At 37.7% G+C, this 16,146-nt stretch overlaps 1 non-coding gene and 1 pseudogene across 1 annotated transcript; one reads left to right on the top strand and one right to left on the bottom strand.

Annotated features, from left to right (window-relative positions):
• Nucleotides 1-11,954: 11,954 nt before the first annotated feature.
• Nucleotides 11,955-12,113, top strand: LOC142872774 (uncharacterized; annotated as a pseudogene).
• Nucleotides 12,114-13,657: 1,544 nt separating this feature from the next.
• Nucleotides 13,658-13,764, bottom strand: LOC142872828 (U6 spliceosomal RNA). Its single transcript, XR_012920914.1, has one exon. It is a non-coding gene; the product is annotated as a U6 spliceosomal RNA (small nuclear RNA).
• Between the last annotated feature and the right edge of the window lie 2,382 nt (nucleotides 13,765-16,146).

Genomic DNA, 16,146 nt, shown 5'->3' with positions numbered 1-16,146 from the left:
TGCTGTTTCCACTGTTTATTCTTTTACGTAGAGTATCATTGAGGGTGTTTTAGTCTCAGGGAGATGTCAGGGAATATATCTGACTACCCAATTAGCACATAGGTTTTAAAAAAACAATGATATCGAAATATTGTGTATCTACATATCTTCAATTTAATCAGGGAAGAAAACTAGCCTTAAAAAAAGAAGATAACATTGACAATGGTGCTGGAAAGAGCCAATAAACAAATCATCTATCCTCTCTACCTATTTATTCCCATCTAAAAGATTTCTGTTTATCCCCATAGGACTGATTTGTGGTCAAAGGAGAGCATATATGCAAATGTTTTAAGAGTAGAAAGTGATATAGAAATAAAAGATACTGTTGTTGCAATCTTCCTGTCATTTCCATAATCATCAGCTGGTGAATTCTGCGGAAAGCAAAAGGGAGGTTTGCCGTGTTGTTTTGTAACCATCACCCCATTGTTTCCTCTGCCACCACTCAAAAACACCGTTAAAGAAAAAAGCTTGGGGTCCAAAGAGAAGCACACAAGTCAGGAGGAGAAATCAGTACTCCAAGACAGAGAAAAAAATCAATGACTGAAGTAGTTTCACATGCTAAACCCTTTGAAGTGGAATCTTCTCTGCTATTTTCCATGACCTATTCCAGACATCTAATCTGGACTATTAACAAGTGTGAATAACAAGTGTGAAGACCAGCCACTCCATTATCTCAAAGAAGGGTTTACATCAGCATGTGTGAGAAAGACTCAGATAACCTCCCCAAATGGTGGTATGTTTTAATGCTTAATCCATTGTAAAATAATCCCTCTGCTACTGCGTTATTTCCATGCCCTTAAAGGACAGAGGAGTTGTCCTAACAAGAAAAATTGTGATCTTTGTGTCATTTGTTTTGTATACTTCAGCAAATTCTTAGTAATTGATCTGGCCTTTGTTCCCACCATTCTACTGAAGCTGCTCTCTTATCGACCACCTTCTCATCACTAAATCCCATTTTCTTCTGTCTTCATCCTCCTTGAGCCTTCATTTATTTTTTTTTATCTGACATATAAAGAGCTTAGAGCCTTCACTTATAGTCTTCAGTGTTGCTCAACTTCTTCCTGAAATTTTTTCTTAAATTCGATCACACTGCACTCTCCAGTTTCTACTACTACCCAGACCATTCCTTCAGAATCTTAATTTCATTTTCTCTTCTTTCTCCTGTGCCCTAAAATTAGGTTTTCCCTCAAGGTTCCCTGTAATATTTTTTCTCTCTCTCTCTATGTAGTTTTTCTTGGTGATCTCACCCCCTCCACAACTTCTATTATCCCTACATGTCCATCCACATTCCTAGTCTCAAATTCTACCTCTAGGACATCATGATTACTATGTTCCATTGATTTCTCAAACTCACACATTCTCAGGCAAACCTACCCTTCCTCCCAACTTCCATATATCCACAGATGGGGCCACCATCTTCCCAGCTCCCACACTTTTGAAGACACATACCTATTTCCTCCATTTAACACTTCCTGGCCATTCTTCTGCTTTAAACCACCATGGTGCATTGCTTGTAAGCTCACTTGTGGCATGTAACATACCTTTCCTTGTAATTTAGTCAGTTGTGCATTATCTCATGTTCCGTGCTAGATATAAAGCTCCTTGAGAAAAAGACTGCTTTTTATTCAATTTTGTCCACCCTGTAGAGTCTATGACAGAGTCTGGCGCATAATAACTACATTTAGTTGACAAGGTAAAAGTGAGTGTTCTTTGATATATTTTATTCACATTTTCCACTCTCCTTTGTCATCTACAGTCAACAATGAGCTAAAATTATACTTAATCTCAATACTCTGAGGAAAACCACTGAGGAGACATTCTAAGTAATACCATAATGCACAGTTCTCATGGTACTGAATTTATTCTGTGTGTGTGGCCCACATTTTCAGTCATTGGTACCACATGAAAAAAAAAATCTATATTTGGAAGGGACACTTGAATTGTGTGGGGAACCAAATTTGTGTCTCGCGTAAACACTATTCCCTGGGTTTGCTTCTGCAATAGTGGAATCCCTTCTCTGGTTCCCTGTAATTTGATGTCCTGTTATTACTCCCACACTTGGTTATGAGAGCTCTGTATTGTTAAAAGCTACATTCAAAGCGTTGCAACTTTAATTCAGTGAAAGCCCACACCTTCTAGGGTGAATCAGCATTGCGGCTGTGCCCACACTCCTGCGTTTGCAGATAGCTTCACTCATTCTGGGTTTGGTGTCGCTTGGAGTTAACGCACAGATCAGAACTTCTAGATGTAGGGGTTGCTTTTTATCTTGTTTGGTAACAGAACCAGCACCATGATGGAAGGTAACGTGGTCAAGCTTTCTGACTTCCAGGTCTGCATTCCAGTCCCAAATGCATGGCTTTAAATTCGCACTGGGAAGAGAGCAGATGTTGGGTTTATTGTAGCCTGGGGAACTGAAAAGAAGCTTGCACCAAGCTTGCACCTGTGCTTTGCCACAGCAAGGTTTAAGAAAATTTGAACAAATCATTCCATTGGTCTCCTCTTACCAAAAGGGTTATAAACAGGTAAATGAATAGAGCCCTACCTTTGCCCTAAGAATTTTTCCAGACTTAACATTTTATGGGGAAAAAAGAAATAGGTTATCTATGCTTGAGGCATTTTCAAGAACACTTCACCCAACTCACCGTTTTGTTTTTTTTTTAATGTCTGGCTAGTGGACAATATAAAGCTAACACATGTATACCAACACCATTCATCTGTGAAAAGTTAATTTACAAAGTCAATCAGGAATGCTGCAACCACAGAATTAAAGATGCATTTATTTATAAGTCAAGTTTGGTTCACATTTAATGGTTGACAACATCTCAAGCTAAGGTTTGGACATTAGCCAATTATTTTACATTAGCTGAGCATAGATCTCACCCTGAAATAGTGTTGCCAGATTGCTTTTAATAAAGCAAAGTTCAGATGGTATCACTCATCCTGTTTACTCCTCCTGACTTCCTACAATCTGAGTCTCAATCTACTTCTCCTACTTTATTTCTAATCCTTCCTCTTCACACTCCCACATTCCAGACAACTGGACAACTCACTCTTCCCCCTCATGAATTTTTGCTTCTGCATATTTGATGTGCCATTCTCTGATCTCCCTCTCAAATCTTGGTTCAAATGTTATCTATGGAGCATTCCTTGACTCTTGTTCTGACCAATTATTTTATCTGTACCTCTCAAATAATTTTCCTCACTTCCTACTTTGTATTTTTTGTTGTTGTTATTTCTTCCTATCTTGATTTGTTCTGCTAACATATAAACTCCCTCAGAGCAAAATCCAAAGAGAACTCTTTTTTGTACACTGAGAGCATATGCCACAATTTTTGCATATAGAAGTCCTATAATATACCTTAGAATAAAAATGCAAATGCTTCCCAAGTTATAAATGAAAATGGAAAACCTTGGTGGCTTAACTTTACCTTGCAGGTCAACCATTTATGAGTCCTCCTCTTGGGTTAACAGTCCTTGGTATCATTAGCATGGCCTCTCATGGCTTTCTTTCCTCAGATGCCCTGTGCCAACCTTCTTCATTGTCAGTGGTTGTTCTACAGCATACAGTGGCTTTATTAGACAATTTCTATAAGCCATGTCCTAAGCAAGCATGAGGCATATGTTTTATAAATTTCCATGAAAAAGAACAAAAAACTACTAATAAGTAGCAATTTTACTCTTTTTTCTAAGGCAATGCCAGCAATCCTGAAGCAGCCAGCATATAGGCACAAAGTCTTGCCAAGTATTCTTAGATTATCAACTCCATGACATCAAGGCCAGGCATCATCATCATCTACTATTTATTCAGTTGCCACAGAATACTTGGCATCGTACTAAGCACTTGACCAAAAATGTACCTGAATTGTTGAGAGTACAATCCCTAAGTTTTTGGAATTTCTAAGCCAGACCACATTGGTGTAAATGGTCACCACTAAGTTACAAGACTGAATTTTCACAAATGAATCAAAAGCTAAAATTTTAAAGCTGTCACCCTTCAAGGCAGTACAATTTCACTGACGTTGGTATTGCCTAAAGTTATTTTGAAATTCTTGTGATTTGTTTTTAAAGTCAACTTACGTGCTTTATTTATTATAATCTTTTATCAGATTTTATATTTATCAGATGTTGTTTTGTTGTAACCTCAAGTGGAATTATCCAGCTTGATTACCCAGATCTGGCTTCAAATAATCATTGGAGATTTTTTAAAAATGCGAGTCTTTTCAAATTATCAGGCCCAGACAGGAATTGAAATGAGGCAGCAGAGTTATGTATTCATTTCTTCAAATTGCTTGCTATTGCTACAAGTAGCTATAAATTAACGTAATAGTGCCACACCAGACACCATAACCCACACCAAATAGCTCAACAATGTATAGCCAACCACTAATTAATGCTTTTTCTGTAAACCAATGAAAATTCCTGACAAACAACTTTATATCAACCCACTCCCTGTCCCCCTCTTTTGCCTTTAAAAATCACTCGTAACTGCTACTAATCTCAGTGTATATTCAGGGCAACTTGAGTCTATGCTTCCAAGTTGCAACCCTCAAGATTAGCCCAAATAAACTCTCTACTTACATTTAATAAAATAAAATAAACAAAACAGAACAAAATAAAATCACATCCATCTTCAAAAGATGAAGACTTTCCACAACTGAGGCTGTTTCAAAGAACATTCCAGAGGCCCTAAAGGCTATACTAAAAATATTTTGAAAAATAATAGCATCAATAGAGTAAATATACAATCTTACTGGGAAGGGTAAGAAACTTAGAATGTTTGTTTAGATATATTTACTTTATTGTCACACTTAGTATATTTCTAGAAAGAGCTACAAAAAGCAAATAGAAAAATCATTTTGGTATTTTTTTCTTACATATATGTATATTGCCTTTTTCCAGCTTTATGGAGGTATAATTGACAAATAAAAATTATATATATTTAAAGTATACAATGTGATGAGTTCATATACATATACATTGTGAAATGATTACCACAATCAAGCTAATTAACATATCCATCACCTCACATAACTTTGTGTATGTGTGGCAGTGATAATATTTAAGATCTACTCTCTTAGCAAGTTTTGAGTATGCAAGACATTATTATTAAATATAGTCACCATGCTGTATATTAGATCTCTAAAATGTATTTATCTTATAACTGAAAGTTTGGTCAAAGGATGCATATCATCTTATAAAGAACGTATTCCGTTAGTAAGAACCCTTCCTTCTAATGAAAATTAACTTATGTAGGAGCTAAAACATTGGATCTGAGGACCAAACTGGACTCAGCAAAACTTCCAAACACTCCTCACAGCTGTGTAGTTGCTAGACAATGGTCCACAAATTGTAATTGTTTCTTATGATACAGTGTAATTTGCTTTTGATACCATAGAATTTCTCTCTGTTTTCCCAAATCATACCAAAAGTTTAACGAATTAGGGCCTTCAACATGGAAGTTTTGCATTTCTGCAGACACTCTCCAAACCTGGCATCTGAACACTTGAACCTTAGCTCCACTTGAACTTGGGGGCATTAAGATGACACAAGGTACTTGAAATACCACAGCTGAGTCACACCATTTGGCCACATTGTACTGTGACACAGGAGAAAAAAACAATCAAGGACAAAAGGTAGAGACATAGACCCAGTTTCCTGCATCATGTAAATGTATATTTTGTGGGTATTCTTCTATGTGTTACACATACCTTTTAACTTTTCAACTGCTTAGTTGACCTAATGGTATATAAGGAAACTACAGGGCAATCAAAACACCTAAGCTATAAGTACGCTGAAGAAAAGTCCTGCAAAGAATTTGTTGCATTTGTAAATGTACACAATTATTATTATATAAATACCATCTTTCCACAAATAATGCCTTAGGAAAATACCTCCAGTATTATAAAGATAATGAATTATTTCGTGAAGAGTTCTAAATCTAAATGGTTATAATTATAATAGCTCCATTGACAGAGCACCCATTAAGCACATGCAATGCATAATTTAGGGTAGCCATTAACTGGCCTTCCTAGACAGGTGGAGCAAATGAAGCTCAGAGGCACATAGCTAGTAAATAGGCAAGGTCTGTGGTGTGTGGCTAGCCCCAAAATAAAGGTCTTCCCTGGAGCCTGATTTCTGTAAATCCATCTCAGTTTTCATGAATAATTTGGGTGGTAATAGGGGAAAGAAGGAAAGAAAGGAAGGAAGGGAATAAAGGGAGGAGGGGAGGAAAGAGTGTAAGATGGAAGAAATGAAGGAAAAGGAGAAGGACAGGAGGGAGAGAAGGAAGGAAAGGAGAAATAAAGCCTGCAACACAGTATCCATTGCAGATACTCTATTCATGACTTCACTTATATCATCTGCAAACCCACAACCCATCTACATGCTACTAGTTCTCTGTTTTTTTTAAGCTCAAGGGAGTATAGAGCCATTTGCCAAAGTGAGAGGATGGCTGTGGCTGGTACAAAACAATGCTAACTCCATATATTATGGTCCTTGTCTTTCTGGAGTTTATATTCTGTAAGAGAATATGTCTGTTTTCTCATTAACATATTCCCAGCATTTGGCACAGTGCTCAACACAAATTGTGCCCAATAAATTTTTGCTGCTGAAAACATATTGAATAGAGTATTTGAGGGGAGTATGGATAGATTTAGCGAAGCAGCTGCCTGAAATCTAAGAACAACAGAAATTGCCCCTACTCAGAAGAACTTCTCAGGGACATTCTACCACTTGAAGGTCCAATTTCTCTTTCAATAGGTAAGCATAGCAGCTGTTCACACCTTTGTGTCAATGCTTTTAGTAGATAACCATCTTTGTGAGAGGGAGAGGGGTAAAAAGGGAGGAGGGGATTAGAAAGTGAAACTAATAGAAAGTCCAGAAAGAATGCATTCATTATGATAACCTGTTTCTTCTTGCTCCCTCAACTTCTTCCCCACTCCACTCTCAAATTTTTAGTGAGTCTTCTTCTTGGGCGAGGCAATCCTCTATTAAACAAGACTGAAAAGCATCTAGTAACATCAATGCTACAGCAAGATGCCTCTTTTTTCATTTTTTTTTTCTTTTCTAGGTTAGCAATTACCATTATTTGACCCAGATGCACATGAGTCAGACAGCACTACCAACAATCAGACCAATATGGTTTGTGAGCAAAATGGGCAAAAACAGAGGGAACTGATCAGGACCTGTTTCTATCATCTTTTTTTTAAGGGTTGTCCTTGGGTACAGAGTTAGAGAAAAACAATGGAACACCAAGCACTAATGTGAAGAGATCCTAGTTCCGCACACTGGGCATGTCATGGCCAGCTGCCCCACCACCTCCTCAGATCTAACTTCTGCTACTTCTATGCACAACTACAGTGTGCATAGAAAGTACACTGTGCTTTCTAATCCTAGGTTTGGGTGTGTATTCTAAGCCTAGGTTTTCTAATATATCACCATTCAGTGCTTGGTCTTTTTATTAATATCTTTGCTTTAATTATATAACAATATCTATGTCTAAAGCTGTGATTCTTACAATTATTTTTCCAAATACATGAGCTATAGGTATAAATTATAGTTATAGATAATGTGAAATATAGTGCAAAACAATCTGCAGTTTTTAAAATAGGAACTGGTTTGTTCCAAGGCTTCAGTGGTATCATGGGCAAAATGATAATCTTAGGTTCATTAAGTCTTCAAGCCCTAGTCCTGCTACTTATTATATGTTTAACCTTGGGCAAGTCACAGCCTACTTGAGCTTCATTTTGCTTGTCTGTAAAATGTTATAATAATGCACACCTCACCAAGTGTGGTTCGAAAATAAATTGTGAAAAGTAACGTATGGGAAAGTGCTTTGTAAACTATAGAGCTCTGCACAAATATTAGATATTGTATGGAGAGGCAAAATTATAGGTGTTGGGCAAATCTGGGTTCCAATCCTGGCTCTACTACTTTTGACCTGTATGACATAAAGCTATTACATAATTCAAATTTTCTTCATTTGTAAAGTGAGATAATAATATCTCACAAGTGTGTTGTGAGACCCAAATAAGAAAATACTACTGGAATACTGCCTGGAACACAGTAGGTGCTCAGCAAATGTTAGCTCCCTTTCCTTCCCTGCTGCAGTTTTCAATGCCTTTATTTTCCTTAAATTAGAATAATTTCCACCAATCTCTGCTGCCCAATCTTAGCCAAGATGAATCATCACAATACAATGAAACAACAAAGCAGCAAGGCGACAATATGATATAAATCACCGTGTTTTCCCCTCCAATAATCTCTCATGGTGCTGGAACCATCAACAGTGGATCACATCAAATGACAAATAAAGGGCCAAGGAAGCAGCATGAAGCGATCAATCATAGCAAGGAAAGCAACCTGGAAAGCCATCATAAAATACCAGGGATAACCCTGGAAATAGCCTTATTTGTACTCAAAAACGTAATTGCAAATTGCATAAGCAAGTAAAGTATGTCCAATTAGATTCCTGCAATCTTACCAGACAAATGGTTGTCTCCCTAAGACCCTGTGATGTCCTGGGCTCACACTGCACAAGCTATTGTGCAATTTATTTGAGATTGCTTCTTACCACAGACAATCCGCCAAAATGCATAATATTGCATATTCTGCCACTAAGCTTTACTGTGTGCTATTTCCTAATTAAGGATGCAGACAGGCTGTGCAATAATGATGATTGATGTCTGCTGCACGTCTTAGCAAGGAGCAAGGTGAGAACGAGCATTAGCTCCAGCCCATGGGAGAAACGTGATAATTGCCATTGCTCTCTGTACTACAAATCACGTCTTCCTGGAATTACAGAAGAGGCACTTAAGAATAGAAAATCATCTTGCCGAAAATTGTAGTTTTGCTCAACCTGAGGAACAATCCTATGAGGCACTGTGTTCAATTATTTTCAGTGTTTAAATTAATGGCAAAGTAATTTTTACCACTTTTTTTCAGTTGGGGTATCACAATACCAGTAATAATAATAGTTTATTTTTGACTTACTGACATGGACCTCTTTTCATCTCTTGTGTTTTAGACTTAACTTTGTATCTTGAGATTTATCAGTCTTCTAGTCTGTATGTGTACCTGACAGCTTAAAACCAGCTATTTTAATGGTAATGGTAATAACTGTCCTTGAAATAATGAGAAAAGTTAATGAGTAAAAAGCAAGATCCACAGCCAAGCACTGGCTCTTGGCCTGCTCCCATCATCCCGTGGCTTGATAGCTCTGTAGCTCACTTCTTTCCTCTAAAATGACAGATGATAATTATCGTCAATTAACAAACACCAAGCATAGGTAATACATGCAACTGTACCATATATCATGTAGATTTTACAGCACAGGGAAGCTTTGCCTACAGAGACTATGCCTACTACTTACCAAAAAACATAAAAAAGGGTCTTTTCTTTGAAAAAGATATGTATTCTAGCCCAGATTAATCTTATAAAGAGGACTTTCTAAAAAGTGTGGGTCCTTTATCTATGCTCTGACTTATTCAACTAAAAAATCAAAAAGTAGAGTTTAAATGCTCCTCAGGGACTGGTTATTTGATCATAGAAAAGAAAGCAGAAGTGGATGAACAGTACAAGCTCATTTATGTAGAAAGAGAAGTAGAGAAAAAGAGAAAAAATGTGAATATACATATGTGTGAACATGTATATGTATTGCAAACTTCCAGAAGGATATACAGAAGGGTCTTTGTAGATCCTTTTCATCTATTGCCTTATTTGCCTTGTTCACTTATTACTTTTTTAACCTGAAAAAAGTGGGGGCAGCTTTTGTCTATCGTTCTCCAAGCTCTGCAAGTCGGTTTTACCCTGTTGCTGCTTCGATCAAGAGCAACAACTCTGTTCCAATACAAATCCTGGATGTGTTGTGTTTTTTTTCTCCCATGGAGCACACTGTTGTGCTCCAACACAACAGACAACAGGAACAGCCTCTGTCTGACCATGACAGGATGTGTGAGAAAAGGTGTTTAACTCACATTATGCCTGATGATTTCCAAAAATCAGAAAGAATGTAGCACCTGGATTTTTTAACAGGCTAGGTGATTTTTTAAGGTTCGCTGCTGGAAGATGGTTGGATAAACTGGCTCTACTATTGGAAGGGGTCCTGAGTGAATCAGAATCAGCCTTGGGTAAACTTGATATCCCCTTTAAAGGGCAACTTTGACCCCCGTCTATAACCCCCGTCTATAACGAGGGCCTATGACCCCTGTCTATAATGAAAGGAAGGAGTAAATCAGGGACTTAGAGCTCCACAGAGCAGAAGAAATTGAGGCATTTGGGGCTATTTCATGTTTATAGCAAACAACAGAGTGTCCTTAAGAAGTGGGTCCACAGATATGTTTTAAACAAATTAAAAAGCTGAGTACAAGCCAGGCTAGGTGGGGCCCAAAGTGGAGCAAATTTAAGCACTGGGATTTCACTCCTTGATCAGGAACCATCAATCACCTGAGACAACAGCTCAAGCTATAAACACAGAGCCTGAGCAAGGGTTAGAAATCTGCTTTGGGACTAGGGCCTTCAACCTCTCTCCCTTTCCAGAGACAGACCTATCAGGACAACAAGGCTCATAGTTATAACATTTATACAGTTTGCCCCATTCTGCCTGTTCTTCCTTAGCAGAGATGGAGAAATTTGGAGTGGAACAACTCCCTCATTCTACCAGTGTGTACAGACAGGCTGGGAAGGAGAGTGATTTGCTCAAAATCACACAGCTATTTATTAGTGGAGGGGTAATTAGAGTCTTGATGTCCTTAGTCCCCTGGCCAGCTCCTTCTACTATATCAGTGGTCTCCTGTTCGTAGGTTTATTAATGTTTCCCAAAGTGAATGAATTGCTTATTCTTGAGGTGCTAATAGGAGACAATGGTCCAGTGTTGCATTTCATCCAGAAGCTCCTGAATTTTAATATTCCTCTTCTGAAATAAGATATTTGAAATAAAATATTCTGAAATAAAATATTCACTCCTGAATTCACTCCTGAAAATTTCACTTCTGAAATAAAATATTCACTCCTTTGAAACATTATTGTTTCAAAGGAGTGAATATCAAATGATAGGAATTATAGGGTAGCACAGCTGTCTGTTACCAGTGCTTCCTTTTATTTTTTTGCCTGCATGCACTGAGGTTACACAGCCAGCATGATGTTAACAAACTTGAATTTAATTGAGTTGGAGGGTTGATGGCATGGGTTTCCATGAACAGCTCCAAACTTCAAGGGCGTACAAATTATGTATGATTTTGGAACCAGTGGGGTTTCCAACTAGTGCCAATGCTTTTTCTGAGTCAGTTTTATTACTTGGAAAGTAAATAAAAGAAGTATTTTCATTTCCAAAGACATCATTTTAAATTCAGATGTTTAGAGAAAATGTCTTAAAAAACAATTGTGAAAGGATACAAAATTATAGCTAGACAGGAGGAATAAGTTCTAGTGCTCGCAGGGGTCCCCAACCTTTTTAGCACCAAGGACTGGTTTTATGGGAGACAATTTTTCCATGGACTGGGATGGGGGGAGGGTAGGATGGCAAGCGATGGGGAGTGGCTGTAAATACAGATGAAGCTTTGCTAGCTAGCCCACCACTCATCTCCTACTGTGCGGCCCAGTTCCTAATAAGCCCCTAACTGACACCAGTCGAAGGCCTCGGGGTTGGGAATCGCAGTTCTATAGCACTGTAAAAATCACTACAGTTAACCATAGCATATAGTTTGAAATAACTAGAAGGAAAATATTTAATGTTCCCAACACAAAGAAATGATAAATGTTTGAGATTATGGATATGCTAATTACTGTGCTCTGATCACTATACATGATATGTATTGAAACACCATTAGTTCGTCATGAATATGTTTAATGATTATCAATTAAAAGGTTACATAAAAATATAAAAATTAAATTTAAAAATAGAAAAGAGACAGGCATTGATTGCTTTTTGGCCTTTTGGCTAAGATCAAATGTAGTACTTATCTGTTCTTATCAGTTTAACATTTGATATGTCCTCTATCTAAGGGCAACATATTAAAGGGCTTTTTGGAGCAGGGAGATGGAATAGGAGCTTGCTTTGTCCACTCCAGTAAAAAAAAAGAAGAAGAAGAAGAAGAAAGAAAGAAATAGGCATTGGATATTAGCATTTTCAAGCAGAGCAGGGAAAAGCTATTTTTTCAAATAAAGGATTGAGTTCTTTTTTTTTTTTACACATAGAGAAAAACAACTAAATACTGACAGTTTTTTCTACTATAATTAGAATCATATATACAAGAAGTGGTTGACTCTAGATGTCATAAAAAGCATATCGAAAGCACTTCTCTTTCCATCTGTATAATAAGGAATGATGCCTTGGAGTAAGGTATTATATACATGCAATACCCATCATTTTGCATTAGCAAAAATTACCCAAAATTCTTCATCTATAAGAAGGTAATCTCTAAGGCCCTCTCCAGCTCACAGGCTTCTCTTCCTTCCATGGGGAGGAGAAAAAGAGTTCATCAAATTAGTTAATTGCAATGAATCAGTGGCAATACGACTTTTACCTTGGGCAATTCTTTTATGTCTTGCCATGTTAATAAAGTCCCTGGACTTAAATGAAAACCCAGATGGTTTAATTTGTAACTTAAGAAATAGGAACAAGATTTTTTCCTTATAACAAGCCATTTGTTTCAGAAGGCAGAATAGCTGAGAGCCTTTCCAGATCTTTTTATACTGTTTTTACAGCTTCCATTGTGTTGAAATTTATTGACTAACAATTCAAATAGAGCACTGTCACAGGATAGATTCCTTAGTAGACCCTGTGGTATTTAAGAGGCATGGAATATCATTGTTGGTAAGAATACTGCCTTCCCAAAGCAATGTGTGAATTCCCTTCCCATGGAAAAGCAGAATTTTTGATTCAGAAGTTTACATTCCTCTTACCATCTCCCTCTTTTTCTTCCTAACATGCTTGACTTTCAAATTAGGATTTGCATAGAGCAATTAAATTGGTTCTAGTAAACATTTTAGTGTCCAATACATATAAAAAGACCTGATTTTTACAAACAGGCTTTTCTTAAAACAAGTAATGAAGGATTTGAGTGTATTTAATATACCTCCTACACAGTTAAAAGCATACCCAAGATGGAGAGAAACTTACCACCACCTCCCCAAATTTTGGATTGCAAATATAGTTATAATGGTAATTTTGGAGGAGAGCAGAAACTTAATAGTGCCCTCTCACTTCTGCTATGGTTTCAATATGGCTTGTCCCCACCAAAATGCATGCTGAGGCTTGGTCCTCAATATGGTGGTCTTGGGAGGTGGTGCCTTTAAGAGGGGATTATGTTGCTAAGATGTATTAATGTCTGTTCTCCCTGCAATAGATTAAAGTTCACACTAGAGTAGGTTATTATAAAGCGAGGCTCCTCTCAAGCTTTGCCATCTTTGCACACATCTACTTCCTCTTTTCCTTCGTGCCATGAAGCAGCGTGAGGCCCTCAGTGGATGTGGCTGCCATCTTGGACATTCCAGCCTCCAGAACTGTGAGCTCTTTTCTTTATAAATCACTAGTCTCAGGTATTTTGTTATAGCAACATAAAACAGACCAAGACAACCTCCTAAAAAGTTAAATTTGAAAAATATGAGATTGTTTTGTTTTTTTAATTTGGAACGCTTCATGAATTTGCATGTCATACTTGCGCAGAGGCCATGCTAATTTTCTCTGTATCATTCCAATTTTAGTATATGTGCTGCCCAAGCAAGCACTGTTATTTTAATTTGGATCCTTGTTGTTTCCTGCCTAAGGAGTGTTGTCTAAAAATTTAAAAACTTGAACCTCTGACCATAATGCTTTGAGCATTATTACTTAAGCATTATTACTTAAGGCTACCATCATGGTTTTCTTCCTCTCAGTAAATTATCCATCCTGAAAAATAAATTATATTTGTATAGCTCTCACAAATAACTTTCATATATATTACCTCCTTTAATCCTAACCACAACCCCACCAAATAGTTAATTATCATCCCCATTTTACAGATGAGAAAACAAAGCCTAAGAGGGTAAATGCTACTTAAAGCAGATATTTTGAATCTAAACCCAGTGCTCTCTCTACTACACCAACTGTTTCGAATTGTTAGAAATATCCAATTGTGCATGAGGTTAGTCAGTAGCAAAACACGTTTAAGACCAGCAGTCACTGAGGGGAATTAGTGCGAATGAGTTCAGAGGACATAATCTTGCTTTCATCTGTTTGTGAGTTCCTCAAAGGCTAATCGTCAGTGCCTGAGATTGCAGCCTTTCTATAAATCTTGATTGGATGAATGAAAAATAATTGAATTAATACATGATTTATTATTAAATAGTGCCTTTTTGTTTATTTGTTTTGTTTTGTCTTTAAGCCATTTTCCCCAGAAAAACACAATAGTGCCTTTTTAAGTTCCCCTAAAACAGAATTTTCCCCCAGGTGTGCAACTCAGAAAGTCCCAGAAGATGTTAGGTAAACTACAAGCCTGGATTCTATCAGTAAGTAAGTTTGGGAAATATTTATTAAATACCCTTTCAGAGAATTTACAATGCATATAGCTTACTGGAGCTTCTAAGAGGTCCTATGGCAAATAATCTTGTTTAATTTTATTTAATCAAGTACTTTCCAAACATTTGCCCACAGAAACCACTCTTGTTTCTTTTTACAAAATTATTTTAACACCCTTCCACATACCAGTGTTCTATGCAATATACTTTCAAAAAGAATCCTTTAAAACAAAAACTTAAAAGATAATAGTAACAGGAGGATACCATAAAAGAGGAAAAAATATTCCAGGCACAAGAGCAATATTTTGAAAAAGTTAAGAGGCAGGAATCGAGCAACATAATGGAGGTCAGTTGAAGTGAGATGAACCAGACCCAAGAAGGACCAGAGAATCTAGCACGTAGTGACCCCTCGGAAAGGCTCCTGTAGAGAAAGAGCTCTGAAATTGTTCCAAGCACAGGCATTGGGCAGAAGCCCAGACAAGGAAGGGGTCAGTGTCAGGAAAATTCAGTGTCAGAAAAGAAGAAACCAAGCATCAGAGGAACCTGGGAATGGGCTGGAAGCAGAGATGACAGTAGATGGCCATCAGAAACAGAGGGGTCTTAGCAAGTATCAATTCCTACTGAGGGACTGGGTCTGCAGGCCATGAGTTCAGCCCCAAGAGCCCTAGTGAGTGAGATAGAACTCCAACCCCAGAGAGAGTCAAGTGCCATGTCAAGGATGTCATGACTATAAGTACTTACACTGTTACATAATATTATACTATTCTTTATATATTATATTATACTATAAGTATAATACAATTAACAAGGGGACAACCCTGCCACTAGAACCAAAATTCGGAGCTCTTCCTTCACCCCACTCCTATCCCCAGGATCTAGGGCACCCAGAACTGCTGCAGTTTAAAGATCCTGGGAAGTAACTAATCCATACTGCCCGAATTTAGGTCCCTTTTTCAGATAATCAATCTAGGTCATGTTTAACCCCACTCCTAGAAAACTAAGTTCCTTATTCCCCTTTTGCCTCCTCCTTCCTGTTTTGGAGAGCTTCTGGACAACTAATTTCACCATGCCTATCATCCCACAAAAGGCTGGGCAGGTTGTGTGCTATTTCAGGGGACACCAGTACAAGACACTGGCATCCTGTTATTTGGTCACATGTTGCCCTCCTGCAGTTTGCTTTCTATATTTTCACTTATTGTTCACCACTTCAGCCAATCCCCTCAATTCAATTATCTTGCTCAGATGCCTTTTCATTGCACTATCTAATGAAATCTCTCTTTATTCCTACATTAAAGCTACTGGGGACAGAGAAAAAGCCATGGCAATGCCTACTGGATGTTGCTAAACTGTATGATCTCCACCTGCTCATCCTTCAGAAATGTTACATAAGAATGAAATAAACTTTCTACTGTGTTAAACCACTGGAGGAAAAAATATGCATGGTCTCCAAAAAAAAATACTGGATATCAACCATCAAGCCTGCATGTTCTTCCAGGGAACCCTCTCACTCGCACATTTTTCTCTCCCCTCAAACCTGCTACCCCATCCCTGACTCTCTCCCTCGAAGCCAAAGACTCAGCCTCCTATTTCCTAAGGCAATGGTAACCATCAGAA

The sequence above is a fragment of the Microcebus murinus genome, chromosome 8 (genome assembly GCF_040939455.1).
Source record: "Microcebus murinus isolate Inina chromosome 8, M.murinus_Inina_mat1.0, whole genome shotgun sequence".
In the NCBI taxonomy this organism is placed as follows: Eukaryota; Metazoa; Chordata; class Mammalia; order Primates; family Cheirogaleidae; genus Microcebus; species Microcebus murinus.
Note: the sequence above shows the minus strand (reverse complement) of the source record. Positions and strands in the feature narration are given on the sequence as shown.